This window comes from Durio zibethinus, chromosome 2 (genome assembly GCF_047325235.1).
Source record: "Durio zibethinus cultivar Kanyao isolate XHJ-2024 chromosome 2, ASM4732523v1, whole genome shotgun sequence".
NCBI classification, from domain to species: Eukaryota; Viridiplantae; Streptophyta; class Magnoliopsida; order Malvales; family Malvaceae; genus Durio; species Durio zibethinus.
This window is the reverse complement of record NC_143163.1, coordinates 29,191,680-29,199,426: the sequence shown is the minus strand read 5'-3', so window position 1 is coordinate 29,199,426 and position 7,747 is coordinate 29,191,680. Positions and strand designations below refer to the sequence as shown.

The 7,747-nt window shown below is 29.7% G+C and overlaps 1 pseudogene; it reads right to left on the bottom strand.

Moving 5' to 3' along the window:
- LOC149520110 (uncharacterized) lies at window positions 1-2,197 on the bottom strand (annotated as a pseudogene).
- Window positions 2,198-7,747: the final 5,550 nt, after the last annotated feature.

The following is a 7,747-nucleotide window of genomic DNA, read 5'->3' as shown; positions in this document are numbered from 1 at the left end:
ATTACTAAAAGTCAAAAAATGTTCTCAAGATTTCACAACTCCCTTATCATCATTACGTGGAACTCGATTCAATCTTGTTGACACATTTGGATCAAAATAGAATGAGTAAAAAGTGGATATCTTTTCGATAACATAAGCCTTATAAATGCTTCAACAAATGCCCGATTGATGCATTTTTTCTTGAGATAATGAAGAAACCTACTCATCATGGTATCATAACACAAATGTTATTGAAGAAAAATTAAATTAATTAATGCTAATGTCTAACAATTGAAATATATTACTTTTCAAACGGATACATTCATCGATAATGAACAGATCCACCAATTTTTGCCTCTTTAGGTAATTGAATAGGTAAATGCTCCATAAAATTAAAGAAGCCTAAAGGAAAAATCTTTTCTAATTTGCAGATTGTTTCCACAATGTTTGTTTCTAACACTTTTATACGATCTACATGTATTTCAGTAGAACACAAATTTTTAAAAATTGAGATAGCTCAGTAATTGTATCCCAAATATAAGTAGGCATCAAATCACGAAATGCAATTAGGAGTAATCATTACTTTTCATCCCATAAAACTTGCAATCAGCCATGTTTATACACCAAGTAATATTAGATGCAAAACCATCACGAAGGCTTAATAATTTAACCCATGCATAGACATATCTTCATTGTTTTTTGCTTAAAGTGTATGAAGCTTTAGGCATGAAAACTTTCCCATTCACTTAAACTAACTTCAACTTTAGTCGCTTGTAATACACCTTAAAATCTAGCCTAGCTTTTATGTTGACTTTGGTTTTACTTTTAACATCCATTATTGTGTTAAATACATTGTTAAAGACATTATGTTTAATATGCATAACATCAAGAATATGTCAAATCAGATTGGTTGACCAATAGGGTAACTCTAAAATATAATTTTCTTCACCTAATTATAACTTTTCCAAAAAGCATATAATTTTTTATCACTACATTTCCAAATGTGATATCAAGAAAGTTATCTAAACAAGCCAAAATTTCTTCACCTGATAATGGAATAATAAAGGAGTCACACTCAACTTTTTTTTGAAATTTATCTTTTTGCCTTTGAAAAAGATGATTAAGAGCTCAAAAATGACGATGGCAATAAAAAAAGTAAGGCTTCTTACCATGAGCCAATCAAAATGACTTTTCTTGTCTTATACAATAAGGACATGATAAGTTTTTATGAGTGCTCCAACCAGACAATATACCATATATAGGAAAATCATTAATTGTTCATAAAAGAGCTACCCACAAATGAAAATTTTATTTTCTATAAGCATTATATGTCAAAATACCGTTTGACCATAATATTTGTAATGCATCTATTAAAAGCCTCAATAATATATCTATATTTTGACCCGAATTACTCTTTCTTGGAATGACCATATTTAAGAAGATATATTCTAGCTTTATACACAACTATGGTGGAAAATTATATACCATTATCATTACTGACCAACAAGAGTATGGTTTGCATTTAGACTAAATGGACAAAAACCATATGCACATAATCCTAATCGTTTATTTCTCACTTTAAGTTCAAATGATTCATGGTTGCGATTGAAATGTGCCTAAACTTCACTATCAATAAGATATTGAAGCACACCATCATGACTTTGGTTATAGGCATGCCATGTCATATACTTAGCAATTTTAATTTACATATAAAGTCTTTGAAATCTCAGTATTAGTGGCATATAATGTAAGATTTTATAAAATTTTTTTATCTCACCACCAGACTTATTCCTTATATATTAAGGATTACCATAAACCGAGAAATATTAAATTTGCTGCTCCTTTATAAAACAACATGCAATTATTTTCACTTATATGAATTTTCTTATAACCCAGTCCTAGTTTCATCATTCTTTTTCATTTTGTAGAAGTTTGCTAGTAATTTATCATTCAATGGCAACATATCCTTCACCATGCTTAGCAGATGATCAAAACATTACTCATTAATGTTAAACTCTAATTTATAATTTAAAAGTTGCAAGATAGTAGCGAGGATTGTGTGTTTTGTACAACCTTACCACAATGATTCATTTGCATTATTTAATAAAAAATAGAAGCTTGCAACATCTACACTTGGCTCTTCTTCGGATGGTTTTCTTGCCTTAATGGCATAAAAACCATCCACCCTAAAATCAGGATATACAGCACCCATAACCATTATACTATAAGAATTTTTTATTCTTATTTTCTCTGTTAATTCAAAGGTATCTATGTTTATTGAAGGTTGTCCTACTTCTAACTTTCCATGTGAGACCTAACTCATATAACCAATAGTAAACCTTTTATAATAAAGGTGCTTACGCACAACATTCATTTAAAAACCTTTTTTTTTTTTCACATTTGGCACAAAGATACCTAATCTTTCCATTACTTACAAAATTTGATTAAGAATATATCCAATAAATTCCTTCACACCATCGTAAAACTTTTGAGTAATATATCTATTAACATCTAAACAAGAGTACATCTAAGAGTGATCTTTTTTCATTATTGGACCCTAATTAAATCATCATAAAAGTCCAAAAAAGCCTAAACTCTTAGTATCTTAAATTGAAGTATGAGCAGTTAAAGTCACATAAAGTTCCAAACCTTTTTATTTATTGACCATGAGTAATTATTGCTATACTAATCAAAATTATCTAAATGATAATATGAGGTAATTATTGGTCTACTTTAACAAATAGTCTATCAATGGCACGAAGGGTCTTACAAAAATTCATCATTCATACTACAAGACAACACATTCACAACAAAATATTATTGCTTTTGATGATAGAATTTTATCTTTGATCTTGGGTTTCTTAGTATAGTTCGAGGTTTTATGAAAATTTTCTCTAATCGAGGCACTTCTACATATGAAGCTTGTTCTATTTTCAAAATAGGTGGAATGAAAAATAAAACAAATTAGTATGATGAAAATGAATAAAAAATCATATTCATTACAGAATATACATCCACCTAAACCCACTTTTAAAACACACATTCAAAAAAGACATTCATGAATAGATTATGGAAAAGAAGAATTAAATAGAACAATTTAATTTGTTTATATTAAGTTTAATCAATACAATAAAACTACAATAGTTCAATAATTAGTAATATATAAATTCCACTAAACTATCAAATATATAAATTACTTCAAAATAAATAAAAATAGTATTCTACATTAAACCTAATTATAACCTCAAATTAACATAAATAATTTTAATTTCTATAATTATTATTAAAATTTAGAAAATAATAAATACAAAACATTTACCTTAACATATATAAATCTTAATACACATCAAATCCAAATTAACCAATATAAATCTTACACATATAAAAGTTAATAAATATATAACAAATCTCAAGAATACTTTCATAAAAAAAAAATCCTCAATAATACTAAAAATAAACCTAAAGAAATGAACGATACTCAATACTAATACTCAATAAAAAAATCCAACAAAAATATTCTAAAGGTTTAACCTAATAAAAACTCAACAAATATATAGCTAAACACCCAAACAAATTTCAATAAATTTATAGCAAAAAATTAAACCCTAAACTCAAAAAAAAAAAAAAAAAACTACACAAAATACATGAAAAAGGAAAATATTTAACTAATAAACATATTGATCGATGGATGGGGCATGTTACTAGTTGATCAGTGATGGTGCACAGTAGGGATAAGGGACGACAGTGGGGAGAGAGATAAGGGGTTAGGGATTTGGGTGTTTATTTTGGGAAAAATTGGGTTTGCTTGATTCTTAAGTTAGGAATTCAAAATTTTTTTTGTAAAGATGAATTTACAGATAGAATTTTCAATAGTAACATATAAAAAATTTTTTTGCAAATTTTTTGCCAATGGAATTTTTCATCAGTAATTTTGTAGGTATTTTTTATCGATGGAAAATTCCATAGGTAAAATTTGAGGCAATTGGCCCCAAAATTTCACTTATAGATTACCAACGGAATTAAATCCATTGGTAAATTTTGATGGTAATTCGTCGATAAAGGTTTTTTTTTTTGCACATTTCGTTGGTAATTACCAATGAAAAAAATTCATTGATAAAATTTTGTTGATATAAACTGTAATTCTGGTAGTGTTTCAGATCGTCTACCAATAAAAGACCATAGGGATTCGAACTTGAGTGCTTTGCATCCATACCTTAACCTTAATCATTTACATTAATTGTTGAATTAACATTTAAAAGTTGTAGGATATAAGGAATTAGATAAGGCTCATCTCTTTTTATAACTCTAACTAGAGGAACCGATTTATGATTAGATTAAATCTCATGTCATTTGTAATGCTATCTATAGTTATAACAAAGCCACGCCATCATATTTTTATTGAGTTTCAATAGATCACATACTTCACCTGTATCAATATTCTATTTTTTCTCAAATTTGCCTTACATCTCTCATTTTTTTTTATCTTTACACATTTTTCTATAGCTCATTTTCACCAATTAATAATTCATGTCTCCTTACAAATCTTGATTCTTTTTAAAACTTTTGACTACCCAAACAGTCTTTTTATAGGTTCATAAATAGTTAAATAATCATTTCAATTTTTTTGTATTGTGATAGGTGGAGCTTTTATTTATTAGAAAAAGGAAATGGAAAAATTGTCATTATTTTTACTTATAACCAAAGATTGATTCATTTTTTATGAAAAATTTTAGATCCCTTAAGATCAAATGAGTCGTTACAATTTATTCACATTAAAAGACTTCATTTGAGATGGTATTTCATGGATCAATTAGAAAAATCTATTATAAAATTCAATGAGAATTATTAAGGATATTTTTAGGTTCAGAGGGCAAATTGTTTTTTTTTTTTTTCATTAGAGACTTTCAGCAGATAGCCAAGAGTATTTTTGAGTTTTAAGTTGACCTGACATGTATAGTGCTACATTAGCTCGGCTATGTCACTATACTGCCCCATAGATCTTTCATCTTTCACCTATATATAAAACCATCCAGGTACTATAAATTGAATAAACTTTTCCTTACATTCTTATTTTCCTTTCGTTTTGACCCCTGGTTTAAACATTGAAGTGCAAATGCAGGGAACACTCCCTACCTTTGCCATAACCCTTTTTTTCTTTGTTTTATGATTTTAAGGTTTTGACTTTTAGCTTAGAGTTCTGCACCAACATTTGAAACGTCAACTGTCTTGATTGGAATGACATTTATAACAACCAACCTACAGATTAACCTATGCAGGTGCAAGTAGGACCAACTATGGAGTAATTCCAAGCCTTAATTGAAAAATTCAAGCCCTGAAACAACCGTTCCAAAGTATAACTCCACTTTAAGCCTCAAAAGTACCTGACCTGGTCACATTTGGTAAACAACCAATAGAAAGACAACTTAGCTATGAACCTTAGCCTCTAGGGAAAAAGAACATGCCACCCCGACCACTTATCACCATTATCCCAACCATAACTCCACCCATGCAATCACATAAAAATCCAAACATATCAACTAAAAACTCCAACTGAATAGAAACCTAATGGCTAGAATGTAGGCCATGGAAAAATAACTAAAAGGAAAAACTATCACTTTTGAAAACGAGTTGAAGTTCCTAGAGACCTTACCCTTCACCAAGGGATTGATAAGGCCATGCCCTGATGAAATTCAAAATGCCGACTTTAGAGACCTACAATGGTACCTCTGATCCCTTTAATTATTTGAAACTTTATAAAACTAACATGATGATACAGGGTGTAAATGAACCTTTAATGTGCAAATGATTGGCTACAACCCTCAAAGAGGCAACTTTGTCTTAGTATTATAGCCTTAAAAAGAGGTCGATCATCACATTTAAAAAGCTTAACCACTTTTTCCTTTCCCATTTTGCTAGCAGAAAAGAACTAAGAAAACAACCCTAGATTAGATGTCAATCCATCAAGGTAGAAACGAGTCTTTAAAAGACTACGTTATGCATTTTAACATAGAATCTTTACAAGTGAATGAACTACAACAAATGGTCACTGTGGCCATTTTGACTAGTGGACTTAGTGATAAAAAGTACCACTGAAGCTTACCTTGTCTATAGAACCTTTAAAAATGCTAGTCAATGTCCTGTTTGTGGCTAAAAAATACATAAATGCTAAAGCTACTATGAAAAATAATTGACGTGTGAGAGGCTCATCTCCCCTTCTTAGCTGCCAAGGTGAGAAAAACTCATCTCCTCTCTTTGATCAAAGAAAAGGCATGAAATTCTATGATCTTCCCTTAAAATAAAGATGATATAAGGCTAAAAGCTTGAGCAGAGAAAAGAACTACAATGTATCGAATATCTCTGGAAAGAGATTTTTTATACAAATAGAAAGAGACCTAAAGCTTAGATGGCTAAAGCCATTGAAACAAAATACAAAAGAGACTTGACCAAAAAATGTGCCTTTTACATAGACATTGACCATAACACAAAAAACTATATCAACCTAAAAAATGAAAAAAAAAGTTTAATCAAAAGAGGTCAGCTAGGCAAATTTATATATCGAGCAAGATAGGGTCAAGTAAGAACAGAGTACAGAAAGAGGGATCCAAAAGAAGACACAAAAAGGACCCAAAATGTATAGAAAAAATCAATAAGGGTGGTCAAAATTGAGGAACGAGCAAGGGGAAATGAGGGTCGAGTTGTAGATAACGAACCCATTACAAACATTATGTAATTATTAGGGGAAGCTTTACCTCAGTCAAAAAAATTTGATTAGAGACTGGTTATGGTAATTAGCTCTTCGACAAAAAAAAAAGACTAGAATGATGAACCAAACTCCTTTAGCATAGAAGACTTAGAAGAATCTAATATGCTTATGATATTGCCATAGTAATTACAACAGTGTTGTACAAATATATGGTCAAAAAAATTTTATTTAACAATGAGAGTTCAATCAACATCTTATACTACGCTACCATGAAAAAGATGGGAATTGAAGAAAATAAACTACTACCAATCACTATTACACTAATTGGATTTAAGAATGAACAAATGTTGGTCAAAGAGATCATCAAATTACCAATCTCAGTAGGCACAAAATCGAAGACGATCACTCGATCATAAAATTCATGGTTGCAAATGTTCCATCAACTTATAATTTTATACTGGGCAAACTAAGTCAATCTATTATACGGTTCATAGGCTCGATTTCTCATCTAAAAGTAAAATTTTCATCACCTCAAGGGTTAAAGAAGTTAAAAGAGACTAGTACACAACACGATAATGTTATGTCATGATGATGAAGGGAAGGATTGGAAAGCAGATAGATGATTTAGCCAAAACTGAGAAATTGGAAAAGGAAAAGAAAGCCACAGAGGTTAAAGTAAAAAAAAAACAAAAAAAAAAGAATAAGCAGCAGTAACAGAAACCAACTTGAAAGAATCATGTTTTTAAGCCACTTTGAGCTCTTAAGCTTTATCTTATACAAGATACAAATTTTTATAATTTTTAAAATTGAACCTACAGATGTCGAGCTCTTAAGCTGACGTACATACATGTCAATGGGATCTAGCTATTAAGTCAACCAAAGAAAAATTGAAATGAAAACATACATTTTGTTTAGCTCTATAATTCCATTACGAACCATCTTACTAAGAATGAACTAATAGCCACATTAGGATTTATCTTTCTCATAAAAAATAGTGCTGACCTAATTAAGCAAAAAAAATAATTGATCGAAGACCTAAGATTGATGAAAATTGACCTAAATCGG